This window comes from Petromyzon marinus, chromosome 17 (genome assembly GCF_048934315.1).
Source record: "Petromyzon marinus isolate PM22_M1 ecotype Great Lakes invasive population chromosome 17, UKy_Petmar_22M1.pri1.0, whole genome shotgun sequence".
Lineage (NCBI taxonomy): Eukaryota > Metazoa > Chordata > Hyperoartia > Petromyzontiformes > Petromyzontidae > Petromyzon > Petromyzon marinus.
In genome coordinates this window covers 7,537,739-7,562,491 of record NC_133683.1, presented here as the reverse complement: position 1 = coordinate 7,562,491, position 24,753 = coordinate 7,537,739, and the positions used below count along the sequence as shown (strand labels likewise).

The window sequence follows — 24,753 nt, the reverse complement described above, 5'->3', positions numbered from 1 at the left end:
TATTTTGATGGTGACCTAAGACAGGAGAAGCAAAATGCACTTCTTCAGGAAGTGATATTTTTTTCATAATGCAGAGGCTGTGCCTGATACACATCTTTCACGTGTTGTTTGGCAACCCTGGTGCCCAGTAAACGCCATATGGCCAGATCTTTGCATTGAATTCCAAGTATTAATTCCTCCATACTTGTGCACAGTTGAGTTTTTATTCCATTCCCTTCATGAACCATGTTTTTTAACTTTACATCATAGTAAGATAGTACATGCCGATGAATAATTAATAGATGCTTGAAAACATCTATCCCCCACCATCTGCCTGTGTTTGGCCTAAAACCCAATCACCCAGAATGCCCAAATTCACCTTACATACTCTAGGAATGTAAGCAGGTTAATGCCTGTATATTCATCACAATCATCACTCCCAAATGTGAAGACATGTCACGAGACTCGCTGACTTTTCTTAAAATACTTGAGAAATACAAATCATAGCTGAATATTTTCAATTCCATGTGTATAAGCCTTTGTCTCAGATTTATTGTAAAATAAATATACATGTACAATATAAACATTCAAATATCAGAAAATATTTAATGTATGTTGAATTTCTTTCACACTGTACATAACCAACCATGCTAAACAAGACATGATAAAAACAATCCAAGTCATGGGTTGCATACAATATGCAACTTTGGTTTATTGATTACAAATTACATAAAAGGTTCTGAAATTTTACAATACAGGTATAGTGCAATCTAAATAAGCAAATGTACTTTTACAGTGATTTCCCAAATGTTTATAACTACACAAATACTAGCATGTATGTTCCCAATAAAGTAGTCTCCTTCCAAAATGGCTAAAACCAAAATTAGTTTAGTTGTGCTCACAATATTGTTCACATATCCGTTCTATTTCAAGTGACATTTGAGTCTGTATGGATTTGCTGTGCAAAATACTGCTGCAACCATTCAATAACTCCAACCCTGAACGAACTTTATCACATTTTTCCAATACTTTGTTGTGGCACTTCCATTAACAGGGCAATTACTGTGCCCCATGGGCCCCACAAGTTCACAAGTAATTGCGATTCACACCACAGCACCTGAAGTACCATTGATGTTTAACAACCATGAATTAGCAGGACCAAGCGAACGTATCCTTCTGAGTAGAAACCTCGACCACCGCCATAAAATGCTTTCGGGCTTTCTACATCACGGGTAGTCAGCCATCCTTGTTCTCCTTGATGGTGTCAACCAGCTCTTTCAGACGCGACAGGTGGTACACGGCCCTGAGAAGAGACACGATTGAGAGAAAATTACTTGGTTGACTTATTATCAAGGTGGAAGCCAGAAAAATCTCACCAAGTCTCAGGAGGGTTTGGCAGTGATATTTTGCAAATTTCATCAGCGAGTGGTATGTGAGAGGAAAACGGAGAACCCGGTGAAAACAGAGGGAGTAAAATGCAAAACTCCGGATATAGATTCAAGATTCCATTGCCGTATTACTAACTCCTGGTTACCTAGCAGCCAAAATCTATAATATATGCTATTTCAAAACAGTCTCCCATCCAAGTAATAACCAGGCTTACCTGCTTAGCTTATAACATTCAAAATCTGACATCATACTTAGAGGCGGTGCAGCCTCTATGCTGTGCGTGAGTGTGGATATAAAGATAAATTCACAATGGCGTGGAGGGGTTTTCCCAGGGACGATCAGCCCCTAGAAAGACGTCCGTGTTGAAGCTGCCCGGGGAGGGGGCCTCCAAGCCGGGGGAGTCCAACTCCATGTGCGCCCTGCTCAGCAGCTCCTCCAATGAGGCTGTGCATCAAGAATCACGCATCGCACGTCACAACCACATGGGTGGCCGCTCAGCCGTCTCTGTGAGAAAAGACTGAATATGTACCTGAAAACATATGAAATGTCATCTGCTATATACAGACTATATATATACACACACCTAGGGATCTATTGTCCTCTGACACGGGCTCCTCGTTGGCTACATTCGTAAGGCCGGAGATATCCAAAACTTTGAGCCACTCTGGGTACTTTGGTCTGCTTTGCGGGCTCTGAGCGGTACCTGCTCTCTTTGTGCTGGTATCCGTCTCGTGGCTGCTGGTCTGGGAGTCCACATCGCAGTCACGCAGCCAGGCCGGGTACCTGAGCTCAGGAATGCTCGTGATCCCCGACACATCCAGCTTATCCTTTTGGCTTGTCAACCACCTGAGATAGGTACTTGTCGCACAGCCGCCGTTCGGCAAGTGCTCACGCCTAGTTGCTTCACTGCTCCATAAGTACAACAAAACATTCGTCTGGTTAGAAAAGAAATAATTTTCGGGCTTTGCCGACAAATTTAATGGCATCACGGCCTTGTTGCTTCTCGCTGTTGAGCTCAACCGTTTAGTTGGCTTATTGCCCCTCACCAATGATGCGCCGAAGCTGTGCGCGGTGACCCCGAGAGATGACCGCTTGCCTCTGTGCGACACTGTGAGGTCTCGGTGGGCGCCAGGCGAGCGGAGCAAGGACTTGGAGGAACCGTCAACTGGCGCCGCTAGGAGCTGGTCCGTGGTTAGACTGACCGTCGGGCTATGAGCCACGACCGCTGCAGCGCAGCAGTGAGGCTGCACGTGCCCGAGATGAGGTCCTCCACAAGCAGCATGCCACCTGCAATGTAAGACCCACAGACATTTTACTGGTACACAATGAATTTGCTCTCCCCTAGATTCCTTGACCCCTGAACGGCAATCCTGCAATGTTGCCTTACTTTGCACCATCAGTAACTAATGATGTTATCCGTTTGTGGAGTTTGTGAGAATATGGGATAAATCAGTGCATGAGCTGTTATTGTTTAAACTTCAGATGTGTCCAGTCTAGGATCTGCAAATTTTGACACAAAGGTTGGAGGATCACTTAGATTTCACAAACTTTACAAACTCGATAATCAGTGAAGTTGCTGGAAGATGACAGGAGAAAGAAATGCATGCTCCGACCTATCTGTTCAGACCTATGCTATCCTCTCATATGCGTGTGCTTACTGTGGATAGTTTTCTCTGACATAAAATGAACTCATTAATGGAATTTGCCAAGCATCCCAGTGTGGGACTCTCACGAAAATGTATCTTTAGACCTTATTAAGGGTTTTTTTTCTAGGGGAATTACATTACATTCATGATAGCATAGCATAATTGACAAGCACCCAGTACAAGCAAAAAAAATGGGGTTCTCCTCTCCAATTATCCCCCATCCAGTCAACTAGCTTCGATACCTTATGAGACCTCCTTTGCCAGTAACAAGATATAGTAATAGGTTTTTACCCTTTTATCTGGCACAAAAACTGACACTTTTATACAAGGGATCATGTTTGCGATAACCACAACGCAAGTAGTCAAAATGCAAACAAGAAGACGCTAAGAATAAGAAGACGCCTTTTGGCGTCTTCTGGTCCAACACCAGTGGAGACTGGGATCTCAGAAAAGCCGTCTCGGGTGTGGACCAATCAAATTCAAGGACAGTGCATATTATCAGTTGTCTTTTTTGTTTGCATTTTGACTACTTGTGTTGTGGTTATTGCAAACATGATCCCTTGTATAAAGGTGTCAGTGTTTGTGCCAGATAAAAGGGTAAAAACCTATTACTATAGCTTCGATACCATTGCACCGCCTGCACACTCGATAGCCACTCGAGTGCAAGCACCACGGAGCGATTCCAAGCGTGGCGAGAGGCGCAACCCACCCTCATCCACACTGTGCATCCTCCTCTCCTCCGCGCGTCTCCGCTCTGCCATGCTGCGCGGTGCTGTGCTCTGCACGTATCCTGGGTAGCGGTGACGCACAGATTCCGCTCTGCTCAAAGTCCTCGATGTAGGCGTCCAGCGCACCGCTCGCCTACGAGCAGCACTGCTCTCCGCACACCACAGGGCTGTGCTAGCCCCCGCTTCCGGTCCGGAGCAGCGAGCTGCCCTGGCTGCCGCGAGGGCTTGTGTCCGTCACCGTGCTGTCGCCCGAAGGGCTGTTTGTCTCACCACCGTTGCAGTTCATTTTGTACGATTTGGGATGCCCGAACCGGATGGGGCCAGGGAGAGGAATCGCTGTGGCTACCAGGTCACCACTGGTCCTGGTATGGGGGGCACCATGAGGAGCTGCTGTGTGCGGAAAGTGGGTCCGACGTCACAACGCATGGGCCAGCGTCGACCACTTCGCGTTAGCAGCTTCAGCGTTAGGTCTCTTAAGCTACTGTGGCTGTTGTCCTTTTTTCAACAAAAATTCCAGCCTTTCCCATGCTTTCCTTCATCACACCTGCAAGCTCTATGTACAATTGAAGTGTCATAAATGCTCTACCTGCCTATTACTACATTATGAATGATATACATTTAAGAATTAGCTGGAGACAACTCCATGTTTAAAACACACTGTATTCAAAAGAGAAGGCTTAACATTTAACATTGGTTAACGTTTGGCATGTACACCTGCATATCAACAAATTACAGTACTACTAATAAAATGAATGCTACATATTAATAGTGGTATTACAGTAGTATGACTACTTATATTTATATATTATCGCACCTCCGAAGAGCACGGTGGGCTTGGTACGGTGCGAAAGAGATTCAACACACATACAGAATACAATACTTTCCGAGCACATTATGCATACCGAACCTCCAAGTTCCTTACCCTACCCTGAATAACAACGTGTGCGGAGTACAGCTCCTTTTTCAATCCATTGCTGGCTGACAGCTGTCCCATGCTATGCAGCTCCCAGGGGGAGGGGTTATTTACCGTACTTCACCACGCTGGTCAGTGTGAATTTGGTGATGGCAGGGGGCTATAGAAGTGCATTACAACAATGTACTGAACATTGCTGCACAATGTCAGGGTGCTATAGAAGTGCATTACAACCACGTACTGAATACTGCTGAACTGGTGGCAGGGGGCTATAGAAGTGCATTACAACCACGTACTGAATATTGCTGCACTGGTGGCAGGGGGCTATAGAAGTACATTACAACCACGTACTGAATATTGCTGCACTGGTGGCAGGGGGCTATAGAAGTACATTACAACCACGTACTGAATATTGCTGAACTGGTGGCAGGGAGCTATAGAAGTGCATTACAACCACGTACTGAATATTGCTGCACTGGTGGCAGGGGGCTATAGAAGTGCATTACAACCATGCACTGAATATTGCTGCATTGATGGCAGGGGGCTATAGAAGTGCATTACAACCACGTACTGAATATTGCTGCACTGGTGGCAGGGGGCTATAAAAGTGCATTACAACCACATACTGAATATTTCTGCACTGATGGCAGGGGGCTATAGAAGTACATTACAACCACGTACTGAATATTGCTGCACTGGTGGCAGGGGGCTATAGAAGTGCATTACAACCACGTACTGAATATGGCTGCACTGGTGGCAGGGGGCTATAGAAGTGGATTACAACAATGTACTGAATATTGCTGCACTGGTGGCAGGGGGCTATAGAAGTGCATTACAACCACATACTGAATATTTCTGCACTGATGGCAGGGGGCTATAGAAGTACATTACAACCACGTACTGAATATTGCTGCACTGGTGGCAGGGGGCTATAAAAGTGCATTACAACCACGTACTGAATATTGCTGCACCGGTGGCAGGGGGCTATAGAAGTTCATTACAACCACGTACTGAATATTGCTGCACTGGTGGCAGGGGGCTATAGAAGTACATTACAACCACGTACTGAATATTGCTGCACTTGTGGCAGGGGGCTATAGAAGTGCATTACAACCATGCACTGAATATTGCTGCACTTGTGGCAGGGGGCTATAGAAGTGCATTACAACCATGCACTGAATATTGCTGCACTGATGGCAGGGGGCTATATAAGTGCATTACAACCACGTACTGAATATTGCTGCACTGGTGGCAGGGGGCTACAGAAGTACATTACAACCATGTACTGAATATTGCTGCACTGGTGGCAGGGGGCTATAAAAGTGCATTACAACCACGTACTGAATATGGCTGCACTGGTGGCAGGGGGCTATAGAAGTGGATTACAACAATGTACTGAATATTGCTGCACTGGTGGCAGGGGGCTATAGAAGTGCATTACAACCACATACTGAATATTTCTGCACTGATGGCAGGGGGCTATAGAAGTACATTACAACCACGTACTGAATATTGCTGCACTGGTGGCAGGGGGCTATAGAAGTGCATTACAACCACGTACTGAATATTGCTGCACCGGTGGCAGGGGGCTATAGAAGTTCATTACAACCACGTACTGAATATTGCTGCACTGGTGGCAGGGGGCTATAGAAGTACATTACAACCACGTACTGAATATTGCTGCACTTGTGGCAGGGGGCTATAGAAGTGCATTACAACCATGTACTGAATATTGCTGCACTGGTGGCAGGGGGCTATAGAAGTACATTACAACCATGTGCTGAATATTGCTGCACCGGTGGCAGGGGGCTATAGAAGTGCATTACAACCATGTACTGAATATTGCTGCACTTGTGGCAGGGGGCTATAGAAGTACATTACAACCACGTACTGAATATTGCTGCACTGATGGCAGGGGGCTATAGAAGTGCATTACAACCACGTACTGAATATTGCTGCACCGGTGGCAGGGGGCTATAGAAGTGCATTACAACCATGTACTGAATATTGCTGCACTTGTGGCAGGGGGCTATAGAAGTACATTACAACCACGTACTGAATATTGCTGCACTGATGGCAGGGGGCTATAGAAGTGCATTACAACCACGTACTGAATACTGCTGCACTGGTGGCAGGGGGCTATAGAAGTGCATTACAACCACGTATTGAATATTGCTGCACTGGTGGCAGGGGGCTATAGAAGTACATTACAACCATGTACTGAATATTGCTGTACTGATGGCAGGGGGCTATAGAAGTGCATTACAACCATGCACTGAATATTGCTGCACTGATGGCAGGGGGCTATAGAAGTGCATTACAACCACGTACTGAATATTGCTGCACTGGTGGCAGGGGGCTATAGAAGTACATTACAACCATGTACTGAATATTGCTGCACTGGTGGCAGGGGGCTATAAAAGTGCATTACAACCACATACTGAATATTTCTGCACTGATGGCAGGGGGCTATAGAAGTACATTACAACCACGTACTGAATATTGCTGCACTGGTGGCAGGGGGCTATAGAAGTGCATTACAACCACGTACTGAATATGGCTGCACTGGTGGCAGGGGGCTATAGAAGTGGATTACAACAATGTACTGAATATTGCTGCACTGGTGGCAGGGGGCTATAGAAGTGCATTACAACCACATACTGAATATTTCTGCACTGATGGCAGGGGGCTATAGAAGTACATTACAACCACGTACTGAATATTGCTGCACTGGTGGCAGGGGGCTATAGAAGTGCATTACAACCACGTACTGAATATTGCTGCACCGGTGGCAGGGGGCTATAGAAGTTCATTACAACCACGTACTGAATATTGCTGCACTGGTGGCAGGGGGCTATAGAAGTACATTACAACCACGTACTGAATATTGCTGCACTTGTGGCAGGGGGCTATAGAAGCGCATTACAACCATGTACTGAATATTGCTGCACTGGTGGCAGGGGGCTATAGAAGTACATTACAACCATGTACTGAATATTGCTGCACCGGTGGCAGGGGGCTATAGAAGTGCATTACAACCATGTACTGAATATTGCTGCACTTGTGGCAGGGGGCTATAGAAGTGCATTACAACCACGTACTGAATACTGTTGCACTGGTGGCAGGGGGCTATAGAAGTACATTACAACCACGTACTGAATATTGCTGCACTGATGCTCGCCACGTGAGAGCCACACAGCAGGACAATGCTATACTGTACAATATTGAAATGATTCACCTACAAATACTAAACATTATTGTCTTAACAATCAATACTACTTTTAACATAAACAATAACTAATAAATGCACACGTAGTAATCGCCGTGCTAACCCTTAGCGTGCAATGTGAGCAGAACTTGTGTTGCAAGTCGTACCCAGTCCATTACCGCGCCACACACTCCCATTAACAAACCAACGACATTTACTGAATGTCCTCCTCCTTTACACGGCACAACCAGACAACACTTTGCACACCGAAGTGTCCAAGTCGCGTGCTAAGTGAAGCAAACCCCATTCAATTCTAGATTTAAAGCTTTCGTGGCTGCTAGGATCCATACTCTTTGGTTCTATTGGGTAAAGTCACGTAGGTGAAAATTGTTATTTTATTTTCACCTACGTGACTTTACCCAATAGAACCAAAGAGTATAAACCCCATTCACTCTGCGCTCAGCGTTCAACAAAGTTGAACCTGGCTCGCCCTCACGCCTGCCCATCTCTCTCCGTCTCTCACCGGAGATTATTCCATTGATCGTCTTCGCCTTGCCGTCCAGAGATCCGTGTGGATTATCCGTGAGGGTAGTTAAAGGTCGCGGTTATTCGGAGAAGTTTTTTTAATTAATTTTCCCGCCACAACCACCGCGTCGCCAAAGACCGCTGAAGGCGATGTCCGAGACATGCCGCCCGCGCATGCGCACTGAGGGTTGAGAGAAACCTGCGGGGAGGGGCAGCGGGGGGCGGGGAAGCCGCCGCTGTTGGCCACACCCACATTCAGGCCACGCCCATATTTAACTGACGTCACGGTGACATCATTCTGGGTCGGACTTTATCGTGGGCTGGCTGTGCACGCGAGGAGCTCCTGACTTCTGACTCTGAATTCGAAAAAAATCAAAGATTCACGATGTCTACCTTCGTCGAGATAGGTAAAGTTTAACGTTAGTGTTAGGGAGGTGTGTTTGTGTTATATGTTGAGCCTGTAGACAAAACTGCTGGGGATGTGCCAGATGTCTCCATCTAACGTTAAGGAGGTTGGAGTCTGGATAGCGCATACCAGGTGTTACAGGCTACATGATGGGAAGCAGAAGGCATTCTAGTAAAATAGGTTTTTGTTTGTACGTTAATGCTCCTCCTTTTCCTTTACCAACCCATACTCACCGGCATGGTGAAGTATGTGCAAATAACCAACACGATTCGTGCAATCGTCAAGAGGCTCTCCAGCAGGGGATTGGCAAAAGGTCGTACAGGAGCAGTTTTGTGAAAAATAATTGATTCTTTCATAATGTACATCTATGATTTATTATTATTGTTCATGTGGGTAACCTCGGCAAGGGGGGAAGCAAGGTCGGGAAGAGCGGGGGATGGGGCCGTTTTTGACCACGCCCATATTTAGGTGACGTCACGTCCTTTTCCTGTGACGTCACTATAGCGGGGAGTTATCCTTGGCTGGCTGTGCATGAGGAGCCCCCGAGTTCTAACTCACAAGATCTGAGATTAGACCAAAGATTCATGATGTCCACATTTGTTGAGATAGGTAAAGTGTAATGTTCGTGCTATGACGGGGCTTTGGGCCACTTTTAAATATTGAGATCTCGTCAGTGTTTTAATCGGACGCTCAGCAGGGTTTGAGCCAGGATAGTGCATAACAGGTCTAAAAGTGTAGTGTCGGGCTACATGGTGGGCAGCAAAGGGCAGTCCATCAAAATTGGTTGTACTATACATACTATACGTCTTCACCAACCCACATTAACCAGAGTGGTGAAATGTGGATTTGAAGCTTTCGTGACTGCAAGGATCCATACTCTTTGGTTCTATTGGGTAAAGTCACGTAGGTAAAAAATAAAACAACAAAAATCACGACGTTTTGGCCACAACACAAGTGGCCTTCTTCAGATGAAGGAACAGAACTGTCAGGACGACAGCACTTCAATTGAAATGTGGTCAAGTAACCACCATGATCTGTGTGGTCACGGGGAAGCTCTCGCAGAAGCTGACAAGCTTCCATCTTGGCAGTAATTATGTTGCCTCTTTTTTTACTCTCAGCGTCTCTGCAGCGCTTGCAGCGCTCGCACTCCTCGCCCCATTCACCCCCCACTCTCCCCCTCTCTGACTTATTTAACTGCCCTAACCCTGGTTTCTCTCCCACTTCAGTAAAACAGTTTCCTTGCTGTGGTTGTCACACCTGATGATGAGTGCTTATGTTGCATTCGAAACGTCGTGATTTATTTCTATTTCTATTTTTTTTTCCACCTACGTGACTTTACCGAAAGAACCAAAGAGTATAGCTGACAAGCTGTCAGGGCAAAAATGACTTTGCATATTCCAACTAATATTTTTTGCCCTGGTTTGTGTCTGACCATGCTGGGCACGGCTTTGTTAAAGTGTACGATATTCAATGGGGTAAAAGTCCCCTAATGGTAATACAACTTTATACCACAGGTGTACTCACACTGGAGCAGCGTCGACATTTATGAGAAAGCTTTACACATGAGTACCATGTGCGGTTCTTTACCGACATTCCCATCCCTGCACCTGCCTCCCCTGTCCCTAATGCAATGAACCCTCTACCCCCACATTACCTATGCAGAGCTCGTGGAGAGAATGAATGAGGAGGAGGGAGCGGAGGGGCATGAGGCTCAGCCTTCAACGGTGCCACAAGACTTTTCGACGTCATCATTTCAATCTACCCTGGCCCAGGTACGATGCGGCACAACGTGGATTTGCACAGCCTATAAATTAACTTGGCTAATGTCAAAGATGGGAGATTCCTGGTATTTACAGATTTAGTTGTTTGCATTCGCCAACTAATGGGCCCCAAAGTGTAGACATGGCTGCTCCTCATTTATAGATTTCCAGCCTTTGCAGCAGTGCGTTTTGGTGACTATACTGTGCTGATGAGTCCGAATGAGGATTACACCGGTCCACAGTTGCATATCACTGCATCACTGCTGCTGTTAGTCTGTCACATTTGCTCAACTTTATTTTGATGGTGGTTTAAGATAGCATTACCACAATGCACTTTAGAAAATACTGATGTTTTTTTGTATAATGCACAGGGACTAGATGCTTTGTGTACATATTTCTCCAGGTCTCTGGTTTCCTCCCATAGCTAAATGACACAGTGTAACTGGTATTGGCCAAACGTACCAATGCTGAAAAAATACATGCAAATTATTCAATTGGAATTAAACTAAGCAACTTCGTTCTCGACTGCAAAAAAACAGAACTTGGTAGGACCCTCCTTGAAAATAAAAATGTAAACTCATTGAGGTTTTCCTGGGTAAACTAGTACATCATCATAGCAATAAACAACTTGCATACAAATAGCAGATTAACTTATGTCCTGATACATGTATCATGAGCTTATGAATAAATATACATTTCATGCATAAGCTATTACATCTCTCATATTCGTGTGTGTGCTTGCCTTTGCGTGTAGGACACTGTCTACTTTTGCGATGGAGTCCGTCGGATCGATTTCATCCTCGCGTTCGATGATGAGGTCCATTCTCAGGACGCCATCAACAATCAGGTGAGAACGAGGAACCTACAAATAATGCTCCACCTTCCTGCACCCAGCATTATCACCCCTCCCCACGTGCAACACCACACGCCTCTAAACCTAGGTTTGACGCAGTGGTGCCAGCTCAGCTCTCTGACTGCTGAGTCACCCTGCCACCTCCATACGAGTCTTTAAATCCACAGTATACATCCTTTATCAAACTGTATCGTCAACTGCAGACCACGCTAGTCAATGAACGCTAGACTCCCATCACTCAACTCGCACATCCATACCCTGAACCATACACCTCACTGCTTTGGCGAACAACAATCAATTATCGTTACGTATCACACTCCATCCACAACTCCTAAATAAATACACCACTTTCATATTGCAAACACCGACACCCAGACATAACTTACAGGATACATGTAATATCCACATTCTAACTGCCAAATGGAAAACTATTACAACAGTGCTGAAGTACCCAGTATGCATTCTCTGCAATATTGATGTTTTTGTTTATTTTGTTGCTATTGTACCCACGCACAATGGATCTATCTCCCTTGTAAAATAGCAAAGCAACTAGCTAAGTGAGACCATCCCTGTAACAAATAAGGTGAACTCAAACAGTTGATTGACAAAGAGCTGTGCAAATTTTTATTTTATTAAGGTCTGCTGAAGTGACACCGACTGAAGCAGTTCAGTGATGCTACTTTGCAGAGCCGTTCTCTGATTGATTCCCATGTGAGGCTCTACTCACTGTAAGAGTTCAAGAAGTTTCCTCACCTCTTGACTTGACTCCCACAGTGACACAACTGAGAACAATGTATAACACAGATGGTCAATTTTGTTTGACAGAAGAAGAGGACCGAATATCAGGCAAGCCTGATGAAGATGGGGCTAGATCTCGAGATTGAACCCAAGGAGGTAAGTTTCCTGCGTGTCTCTCTGCTATAGATGACAGACACTGTATACAAATAAAAAGGTGTTAGACTGTGATTGCTTCATAATATCACTGCTGGCATACATTCCTTGAGTAGGAGCGCTAAAGATCCCCGCTGGAGGGTATATGGCCTACTCTTCTATGCTTGCCAGACGTCTTGAAAGAGATAGCGAATACCCATACTTTACCCCACCATGCACAATCTTAAGATGGATTAATTGTGGCTTACCCATTTATACTGGAGGGTATAACAGTCTCCACCTTAATGTGGCATGCCAGCTATTTATACTGTAGTAATAAGTGTTCGATAACTGCACGTACATTATGCAATTTGCTTTTGGGTTGTGCCACACGTTGATCGGCACGAGGTGCTAACAACACGTGACACAAGCACGAAAATCCACGCGGCCGTGGACACTCTTCCAAATGAGACCATCCGGTTCCCTTGAACTCTCACCTGGTCAAACAAAGTCTAATAAATACAACTAAATGCACTCATCTAGAGTCTGACGATGAACTTCGTGCCATCCACTAGGAGTCGGTGAGCGGACGCACCACCTTTGTGAAAGTACACGCGCCATGGAACCCACTCACCACCTATGCCGAGATTCTACACATCCAGGCAAGATTCTGATGGTCATTGTAATGATGATCATGATGATGCCGATGATTGTGATGATGATTGTGGTGATGATTGTGATTATGATGGTGATAATGAATGTGATGACAATAATGTTTGTGAAGATTCATCATGGTTGTGATGATAATTGCGATGATCATGCATGTGATACAGAGTATGATGGTGAGGGTGATGATTGTGATGATTATAATGTATGACGTTCAACGATAATAATCGTAGCACTGACATTACGAGATATCGAGAGACGTAAATATACAAACGGATTAGAAAAACGTACATTTGGAAAAATATGCATATTAGCAACATATTGACTCTTTTTAGAAAAGTGAATGGGCTCGGGAAGGGCACGTTGCTTGAAGGGATGATGTCTGCTGGCCGAAAATGACATTGGAGTGGCAGCAGAAGGAGAGAACGTGCCCAAGATGATGTATATCATAGAGATGGCGAGATAAGATTGGCTCATGTGCGTGTGCTCATGACTGGGGATATTGGTGGGACAACTTGAAGAGTGGGTGGGATATGCAGTGGAGGCTTTTGGCATATTAATTGTTGCATTATAGGACTTGTTGTATTATAGGACTTGTTGTATTATAGGACTTGTATTATAGGACTTGTATAGAATGTTGTATTATAGGACTTGTTGTATTATAGGACTTGTATTATAGGACTTGTTGTATTATAGGACTTGTTGTATTATAGGACTTGTTGTATTATAGGACTTGTTGTATTATAGGACTTGTATTATTATAGGACTTGTTGTATTATAGGACTTGTTGTATTATAGGACTTGTTGTATTATAGGACTTGTATTATTATAGGACTTGTTGTATTATTGGACTTGTATAGAATGTTGTATTATAGGACTTGTTGTATTATAGGACTTGTTGTATTATAGGACTTGTATTATAGGACTTGTTGTATTATAGGACTTGTTGTATTATTGGACTTGTATTATAGGACTTGTTGTATTATAGGACTTGTTGTATTATAGGAATTGTTGTATTATAGGACTTGTATTAAAGGACTTGTTGTATTATAGGACTTGTTGTATTATAGGACTTGTATAGAACGTTGTATTATAGGACTTGTTGTATTATAGGATTTGTTGTATTATAGGACTTGTTGTATTAAAGGACTTGTTGTATTATAGGACTTGTATAGATTGCAACAACTTGGGGAGACCTTCATCCATTCGTGGACTGATTTTGGCTGATGATGATTCCATGTGTTCGAGGCAAAGGGTTTAATACATTTAAAATCAAACAGGTGCCACTCAAGGAGAGCGACCTCCCCCAGGTGTCAGGCTCAGACAGTGGGCCTCTTCACTACCTGGGAAATATTCACCACCTGAAGCCGGGAGCCGTGCCCAAACAACCGGACTATTTCACGGCACCCTACCGGCGTTCGCAGCAGGACATCTATCCTATAAAGGATCATGACGTCCTCATCCCACCGGCCGTACGCAGCCAAATCGTACGTTTGTATCAATAATGCTGTATAAATAATGCCAGAATGAGGTGGTTTTTTTGCAAAAACAAGTTAATTTAATAGGGTTTTGTCGTGTTTTTATCATTTTAATTAAAGTTTTCAGCTCTGTATCGCAACTTGCGATCTCTGAGTGACATGTGGTTAGAAGTGTAAATCATTATGGTTTATTAAGAATGCCTGGATTTATGATTTAGGGGTTGTGGTAATATGTGTCCCTGTAGAGAAAGCTACCAAATTTTTGGGATGCTTAACCAGGAGACATGGTGAGCTAGCAGCCCCACCCTTTGTAAGTCCTGCCCACATTATATAACCACGTCCCCTCAATCACTCTCCCCTGCACAACAAAAGAATGAAAGACTACTGTTGATATGGTTCTTGGTGAGCAGGTATCCTGTCGAGCCAATATTATGGGCATTTGGGGTTTTGATAGTATTGTATTCTGAATAAATTGCCTTTGTGCATGGGAAGCATGCATAAAATGTCTCCTTGAAATCTGGATATTGTACTTGCTGAAATCAGTACATATCTGCTTCAGTTTTTGGAGTGTTCTATGGACCTTTCCGAGTCGGGACTCAATAAGAGTTGTGGGCCCATTATAACTGTGTAGGCTGGTGGTGGTTGGAGAGGGGGAAACATTTCAGAGTGGAGTGAGTCAATAATAGCTTACCCACCCAGCCCTATGTTTCATGCATGTAATGTTTGTCATGTGTGTCATGTGTGCTCACACAGGTCCACTACATGCTGCAAAACCCCATGCCACAAGACAGCACGAACATATTAAATATCAACCAAATGATTGAAAATGGCTGCTATACTGCAGCCTATCCACTGCATGACGTAAGTTGTTGGGGGGGTAGGGGGTGGAGGGCACACTGACACCTTACGGGAGGCCTATGTACAACACCTGAATTGCACACCTGTTTAGGACGCTATTGCATAGTCTAAAGCTTACCACATACTTAACATTAGTGTCCCACAGAGATGCGCCGCATAGGTGTCCAGGTTCCCCAGCTCACTAAACACACCTCTGATTTGCATGGTTGGCTACATACGGTGCAAAAGAAGTTCAATATCCATGCATTGGAAAGGACTCCACGAGCACTCTAGAGAGCCATTCTCAAGGGTATTTGGCCGACTATTTCACGTGGGACAGAAGTCTTTGGAAGAATTAGAAGTACCCACACTTCATCCCACAACACGTGAACAACCAATAGATTAACTGTGGGTGCACCCATTTACACTGCTTGCTGGGAAGAAGCAGCGTGATTAAGAAACGTGGTCATTGTTTTAACTGTCGTTCCCATGTCCAGTGCAGTGTGCAAGTGTGCAACACCATTACACCACAGCAGCGCCACGGCAGAGTTTTGGGGGGGTGGAGCTGGTAATTTGTGAATGTCCATGCAGTGTTTGTGACTAACAATTGCTTTCCCCATGTCAGAGTGAGTCTGTTCATCCCACCAAAAACCCGAACACGCTGGGCGACCGCAACACGCTGCGACGGGAGTGGGCGAGAGCCGGGCGCTCTTTCAAGGAGCAGCCTCTTGACCTTGTGCGGTAAGTTCATGCCCTATCCACTGCTGGATGAAGACTTCCCCAAGCCTTCGCCATCTCTCCCAGTCTCCTGATGCAACAATCCATGTGGCTCCTGCACACATGCTGATTTCATTACTTAAATCTCTGTGGTGCACATCCTCTCAGACGCATTCCTTCTCTTGACTGCCACATCATTCTTAGTCTCGACCACAGGCCATCGTACCTCTTAGGGACGTGCTCTGTCCAGAAAGGTCCTAAGGCTGGACTTGAATGCTAGCTGGGAGTTGATAGCACAGATGGCTGGGGAAATGGAGTTCCAGAATAGCATTTGCCCATGCCTTCCCTGCTCTTCACATTTCCCTCCAGCCCATGGTCCTTGCTTACATATTCGATAGCTACACCACTGGTGCCATGTGCGGTTGGTGATGTTTGCGCTGTGTGTGCGAGTGATGTTGTCGGCACAGGTCATACTTCGGGGAGCAAGTGGGGCTCTATTTTGCATGGCTCGGCTTCTACACAAAGATGCTGATCTTCGCTGCAATCGTCGGCCTGATCTCCTTTTTCTTTGGAGTATTCAGCAAGGACCGTGACATCACTAGGTACTGGCCCGACACATGCATACAGACAAATGCATACAAACACACACACACATACACTCATGTGTCAGATGTAGAACTCACACAGATCTCCTGTATAGCAATACAGACTGAACAATGAGTATCAGAAAGCACCTACTAAGGCTATACACAAGTACATATACACGTAAAGTACATATAGACATACATATACACTTATATACAATCCCATGGGATGCTGCCATGGTGTAATAGTTACATTTCTAGAATTGCAGTTTATAGATTTCCAGTGCGATCGCCTGGCATGGCAGCTGAAATAATGGCTAGGTTTCTTCAATTATCCCACATATGCTCAGCAGTATAAACGGAGACACCGCAGTTAGATGATTGGCAGTTCAGATGTGATGGGGTAAAATGTGGGTACTCCCACCGTGTCCAAGACGTCTGGCCATCATGGACGAGTAGGCCAAATATCATCTCGATGGGCAATCTAGAGCATTCTTTAGTGGAGGACCTTCCACCAGCAGTGGCATGAGCAAGCAATTTCAGGGCCACATCTTTAACATTTCACTATTAAAGTACATATGCACATATATACAATCTCATACAGTTTATATACATATACAGTACAAATATAGTACATTCAATATATTGTATATGTATATATGTTCCAAATGTCTCTGTTTCTAAAAGTAAATCCAAAAAATCAAGCCTAGCTACAATATTTCGGACAATCCAGGGAAAATTAAACATTGTTTTGGATTGCTCAGAAAACATGACATCGCCCATTGTGACGTCACTCACGACGACACGTATCACGTGGCATCGGGTTTCGTCACTCTTGTTCACATGAATATATTGTACATTCTTACGAATTGTAAATAATCCGAAAATCAAAATCAAAACATATTCAAATCCAAAATGTTTAAATGTGAAACGTATCCTTATAATACGACTTACACACATAGACTCTGTGGAGCTGCATGACGGACAGCGGGGAGCAAGTGCAGGAAATACATTGCTGTACTCTGTGTCTGGAGTCTTCGCTTCCCATATTCAACCCGTACTGACCAGTGTGGGATGACTAGAATTAAATAGCCCTCATGACCCACGAGGTGTGGGGAGGCCCTCAGCCAGAAGTGGATTGATAAAAGGGCTGTAAACACCCCTGGAAATCAATACATAGAGATGTTACACCACTGATATCAACGAAAATTATAATTAAACATCAGGAAATACATTTTACTTTGGAAAATGCTCGACGTTGGAACCCATAATTTAGTCTGACTTTGTTTAAAGGGAGGGTATGACACATTCAAAGGTGGCATGACCTTTAGGCAAATTATATTTCTCATCCAAGTGTATTATGCCCATTAGTGTGTTTATGTTCGTGCGTGTCTATGTGTGCAGTGGAGAAATATGCAACAACACCATCGGAGGATCCTTGGTCATGTGTCCCCAGTGTGACCAAAAATGCACCTTTTGGAGGCTAAATGATACCTGCGAGACTGCGAAGGTATCACACAAATACACCATCGATGTTCCCTCTAAATAAGGATACTTATTGGTTATTGGTGATGTGCATCATTATCACAAAGCCAACTCACATTGCTGAGATTGTATCATTAACATTAACCATGATCACTAGATTGCAGCACATCATGCTAAACACTATGCTGCCATTCGTGTGGGTGTTAAAAAAATATTATACTAATAATACACGTGTGATCATTTTGAAGGTAGTTAGTTATAGTTTTAGCAAATAGGGTATTTTAATGGACTAAGTCGATGGTTAGACAAATACATGAAAATGAATGCATCGTCACATCCCAGCGGGAGTGCAAAAGTTACTTTGAGTAAATCCGACACGATGTATTTCATGAGTATTTCTCCACGATCAATACAAGTGGACAAAGTATTTTGAAATCTGAATTTCAGTGCTAATTAGTTGACATGTCATGCCGAAATAATGATTATTCACTTTAAAGTGTCTGAAATGTATGTCCACAATCATGGAACTGCCCATTGCTTATTTTGCTCTTTCTGTCACATTTATACAGATTTGTTTGATACATGAATAGCACTATAATATCAGACATTGTAGAGCATTGTCATCTCCACAATTTAATGGATGTTTCATGAGTGATTAATCTATTTTAACTTAAAAATCAATCGATGCATCGTTACTTTCCTGCTGTTGATATTGAAAAGACGTGGATGCTAAGATTTAAGGTTTAATTGTGACTAACACCTCTGATTGTGCCGTTGCAGACTTCACACATGTATGAAAATCCGGTCACCATATTCTTCGCAGTTTTCATGGGACTTTGGGGTAAGTGATTCTAAGCATTGGCACACATTGTCCAGACACAGTGACAAGTATCAACATGTTTGCAATGATGATGAGCACATTTGGCCACGTACAGTGTTAAAGAAGTTCAACATACATACGTACAACCATATACAGTACCATCATGTCTTGCAATGTTCGTATGCAGTGATCCTGACAGTCCTATTATGAACCCACTGCTCAATGAGGGCACATTTGGACCATGACTTGTACACATTGTCCTACTCTTACGAATGATAACCGATAATCTTTAATGTCCACTGTGAAGCAGATGGTGTGTATTTTTGTGTAATTAATACACCGGCAATATTAATCAGGGCAGCCACATAATTTGAACCACGAACCTCTGCAACAAGCAACGAATGCGCTACCCCAAGGCGATTCCATGAAAAATACAAAGTGGCCAGGTGGCTCAGAGTTCAGAGTGCTGCGTTGCCGCCGCTGAGATTCTGTGTTGAAATGAAAGTGGCCACCTGCGATTAAACAAGTTTTTCAATTATAGCGAGATGATGGTCTCAACTCAATCACCGATATCTGCACAACAAATAGAAAAAATCCATAATGTTGAAGTTGCTTCTGTACTTAATTTGGCTACATTCCAGCTCTGAGAATAAAAATGTTAGCTTGACTATCACGTAACAAACGCTCCTCTCCGTGGCAAAGCAGTTGGGAAAGAGCTACCCCTACTATGTGGATCAGAGATCACAGAGGTAGCTCTGTGACATTCGCTTTTGTGTAACGTTTTGTAACACGAAGAGCAGCACTGCTCTGTTATAGATCCAAAAGAAATCTCAATCTCATGCCGTGCCACTCATGGTGCAAGTGGGATAAAATTGTGGCAATGTACCAAAAAAAGCCAATAAAGGTATTTATGAAAGACAAAAAAAATACTAATGAAGTTACTTTGAACATTACATTTAACAGACTACATTAGGTAACTTTTGAACCCTTGAGCAATCGATAGTGAAATTACTTTTCTAAGTAAATCCTCCCCGTGTGGTGTGTCGCAACAGCCACGGTGTTCCTGGAATTTTGGAAGCGTCGCCAGGCATCGCTCGCATACCGCTGGGACCTGACGGCAGCGGCGGAGGAAGGAGACCCCATCCGGCCCGAGTACCTGGCTCGCTGCACGACCACGAAATGTAACATCATCACCATGGTAATGCTTTTTGCTGTCACCACGGCGACTACCTCATTGCACACACACACCTCTGTTTTGTAATGTTGCATGTGTAACTGTTCACTGTTTTCCTAGTTTTTCTTCTAACATATTTGTTGGCCTTTGCTCAATTTTGTTTTCCTCCCAATATTATCCCGATTGTACTATCGGAATCGTTATGAAACAATGTCCATTTGGAACTCTATGTTATGGAAAGGTTTGCTCAAGCAGATGTTACATAATTACTTCTAAGATCCCTTCAAGTGAACACACACTAGAGGGTGGCCCTTTCCCATCAGCCCTGCTACAAAGAAATGTTCATGATGGTCAAACTAATCTTTTTTTATTCTGAAAGGTGAAATTTGGCCAAATTAAGAAAAGAAACAAATGTAATATTGGTGACCAGGCTGATCGGCTTACTACTTGGTTTAATTGTAGGCAGCTGCCTGGATTCAAGCCAATGAATCTCAGCGCTGCCAGCTCAACTCTCAGACATCAGAACCATCAAATCCATTCCTTTATATCATCGCATGCTTAACTAGTAGTGGGGAAAACAAATAATGGTTCATCAGTCAACCTTAACGGCTCACACTAACATTGGTCACTCCTACAGACTAATCTATATACAAATGCTTTTCCGTCTATGTCCGTGCATTGTGAGTGCAGGAGGAGGAGCCTCATATGCCTAAGAGGATACTGAGGTTCCGTTACTGCCTCTCTGGGATCATGGTGTTGTTCTGGGTGAGTCCGCCAACTCAACAGCAACATTGAACCCCTTCTCCTGATCCAGTGAGCTATGGTCAAGTCACCTGCTATGTGCCTCATCTTGGAGGCGAAGCAGGTTTTGAGCCTGGGTACTGCACGAATCGGTAACCATCATGCACAAAATGGACTGTAGGCTGCTGCAGAGCTACCTTGTGGCCAACAGAGAACTGCATTCTCATGCTTCCATCCTTTACCAACCTGTACTGGTGTGCATGGTGAAGTATGGGAAAATAACCCTGACAACCTGCACAGGTTTGGGGAGGCCACCATCCAGCAGTGGATTCATATACGGGTTATACATATATATTTTTACTTGACCCAATCCCAACCTCCACACGCTGCTCCCCCAGTCAGAATCGCTCTCAAACTATGTTGTTCCTCCTGTGTGATCCATTGAGTGATTACAAGTGGGGGTATAGATACATGCATAATCATATAACTTACAGCCCTTTGTCAATCCAATCACCTGAAATATCTACTGCTGCCCCAAGGCAATGAATACCTCATGAGCCATATCATGTTATCCACCTGCTCCTGTCAACCTCGATTTGGGTTTCTCGAGACCAGTACTCGGCCTTAAGGCCAGATGAAAAACATGTCCTCAGCTCCTTGGCCTTGAGTGTGTGGCCTCAGTCCGAGGAGGTTTCTTAGAGGTACCGACCTTGAAACTGGCCTCATACTAGCGCACCCAACCTTGAGTGACCTTGACACTGATTGTGGCCTAAAAAGCTGCCGCCTTGGCCTCACCTTGGCCTTGTAGCTTTTGGTCTCAACTTCACATCTGAACCTGGCTCGAGGTCTAGCAGGGCCAGGGATAGTAATTCCTTTCATAACATTGCATCATTTTCTACATTTGACCAAGTGACGTTACCATTACACGTTCATTGTGTGTGATGTTAGCGAAACAGCTCAGGTTCTGTTTAACATGTAAGCTTTTCGCGACCAATATCATCCATAATATATTTTTTGGGTTAGATCGCGTAAATATATGCCATGAAACCCACCACCACCCGACACAGCCAATTAGTAAAGTTGTTCACGTAAACAGAACATGCCAATTCGTTACTAGTACAGCAAATCCACAATATCTACAATCTGAGTACGACGTTTTGCCAGTCATTTGGTTCTGCAGTAGACAAACGAACTGGCACCTCCTGAGTCACACCAGGCTAGCTTGGCACAGCTAACTCACGGCTTGGTTATACAGTGGAAAAGAGCTACAAGACTGTAAATCTCACCCACCTCTGTGTTTCTTGTGTTACTGGCAGATCCTCCTGATTCTTGCTGCAATTTTGGGTGTGGTTGTTTACCGCCTGTCCATCTTTGGCATACTCTCCTCGAGTATCCCCAATCATGTGACCAAGATCAAGGTGATCGGTGCCCTACTCACACCTGATATGGTTACCACCATCACGGCCTCCATCCTCAACATCGTAATCATATTACTACTCAACAAAGGTTACGACAAGCTGGCCCTCGTCCTCACTGATCTGGGTAGGTGTTATCACCATCACGGTTTGCATATGTTTATTTTATTATACGCCACCAGAGAACACATGTAAATTTGAAGATTGGATAAATGTTGTGCATGGTAAATATTGTCGCTGTAAAATGTCATCATGATTTTAACCTTGCACCATGAGGCCATGAATAGCAGCATCAGTGCATCATCCAATCACTTGTTCAACTACTGCCTGTTTTTGTCAGAACTCTGTTAAATTTTTCCTCCAGTTTCATTCCGATTGGGCTATCAGAATCGTGTCTTGAGATGAAGTATCCAATGGGATCTCTTGTAGACCAGTGCAACCCTTAATGTCATGAAATGGCCCTAGAAGTGAGCTACCTCTGAGACCCTTCATTCAAGTGAACTCTGGTTCACACATTAGAGGGAAGCACTTTTCAATCCACACTGCTACGGAATATAATGTTAATCTCGTAACAGTCAAATTGCTCATTCTCACAACTAAAATTTCACCAAATTAAGTGATGAACCAAATGGTGTATGTTACAGATGTAATGCCATCATTAGTAATAGTCCTGAAGCCATTAATTTACTGCACTTGAGAACACATGTTACCAGAGGTCGCTGCCTGGATTTAAACCCAGGATCTCAATGGTGCCAACTTAGCGCTCTGATTTCACCTCTCGATCCATTGAATCACTGAATGTAATTGTGGGCTGACCCTCACTGCTGCATTGCTACCTTCTAGCCAGCAAACAGCTCTCTGCTTGTGTTGGTCATGTTGCCCGCTACTGAGCCCTTTATTAGTCATTTATCCTGCTGAAGCCTGCACCCCCTCTGAAAGGTGACCCATGATAATTAGCGCTGTCCTCCAGACAGTCTCGTCCCTTCACCTGATGAAGGCCGCTTGTGTTGTGGCCGAAGCGTCGTGAGAATATTATTGTGTTATTTTATTTTATCAATTTATTATTTTATTCTCATTCTACGTGACTTTACCGAAAGAACCAAAGAAAATGAATCCTTGCAGTCACGAAAGCTTTAAATCGAAATTTAATACACCTTAAAGATATTTGAAAATCAAGTGCACTGGCTTTCAGACATCATACGGACAGTGTAAATGGCTTAATTGCAAATGGAGACTGAAGGACACTCCACAGGGTGAATGTGGTGAACAACACCTGGTAAACAACTTGTCCACTGTCACTCATTCCCCAGCAACATCTTTGAAATTCACTTTTGATCTTCAAATTCATTTTAATGGATATCAAAGCACGTCACATTGTGAAATGTTGCTATTCCTCAATGCGGCATCATTATCAGTGGCTTTTCGTAGCCTGTGTGCCAGAAACTATGTAAGTAACATCAAAACCGATTGCCCTGTTTGATGTCTGTGTCCCTGTGTGCCTTTGTATCATACCCACAGAGATGCCCAAGACGCAAGGAGAATATGAGTATCGGCTGACGTTCAAGAAATTCTTATTTCAGTTCGTCAACTTCTACTCGGCGTCTTTCTACATTGCATTTTTCAAAGGGAAATTCATCGGCTTCCCCGGAAGCTACACTTACTTTGGAAAATGGAGAATCGAGGAGGTGTGTAGATCTGAGGGGTTGGCCCTGTCTTTTCTATGCTGTTTGTACAACATTTTTATGTTTTACTTTTGTAGTTGATATTTTTCCCAACAATTGTCTTCACACCGTGCTGTTGGTGAAATGTCGAAATAAGGACTCTTTCTTTTGGAACTCTAAAAGGCCTCATTGTCTTCACACCTGGTCACCAGCTCTAGCATTAACACAGTCTCCGGAGTAAAAAAGTTTTCGAAACCAGACTTGAGAGAGCACGAGGTCACCACGAGCAGAACACGTGTTAGACTGATGCAATTGGTAACCCAGTTACCTTTAGGGTGTTAGTTTATCACATACTTTGCAAGTACTACCCTTGTGGTCTCTCATTGGACATTTTCAATTATATACCGTATTTATCAAACGCCATTTATTTAAAATTATATATTTGATCATCCTTAAAAATGTACAGTATTTCAGACCCCCTCAAGGATATATTTAGCCACTACCTATGACTCACTGTGGCGCAGTGGAGCACGTTGTGTTAGAGAACGGCCCCGTAATATATCAAGAACGAATTCTGGAGTAAGGAATTAAGCAGCATTGCGTTGTGCACACGTTAAATCAATGTCATTAAGACAGTGTTAATGACACGTAGTTTAACATTTACATAATTGCCATTCAGAGTCACCCTGAGTATTTGCAGTCTATGCTCGGAAGAAAGTCCATTGCCCAAAATGTGCCCCTGTTGCTCATGTTTCTGTTTGAAGGCAGACTTGTTGACACATGAGATGATTATTATGAGTATATTTGGTGTTATATTAAGGTGCCTACTTCTGCTGCAGATTTGCAGAAAATCGTCACGAGGGCGATTCATTGATTGAAATCCTCTCAAAAACAATAC

The 24,753-nt window shown here is 43.8% G+C and overlaps 2 long non-coding RNA genes across 3 annotated transcripts in view; one reads left to right on the top strand and one right to left on the bottom strand.

Annotated features, from left to right (window-relative positions):
* Positions 1-24,753, top strand: part of LOC142924803 (uncharacterized) — a 331,170-nt gene that overhangs the window by 180,856 nt on the left and 125,561 nt on the right. The window lies entirely within an intron of this gene.
* On the bottom strand, positions 654-8,574 carry LOC142924824 (uncharacterized). 2 transcript variants are annotated; one of them, XR_012941904.1, is made up of 5 exons: positions 8,387-8,574; positions 3,724-3,887; positions 2,415-2,655; positions 1,677-1,812; positions 654-1,282 (listed from the first exon to the last, which is right to left on the bottom strand). It is a non-coding gene; the product is annotated as an uncharacterized LOC142924824 (long non-coding RNA). The 2 variants fall into 2 exon arrangements; XR_012941905.1 differs by having other exon boundaries at positions 3,724-3,804; positions 8,387-8,571.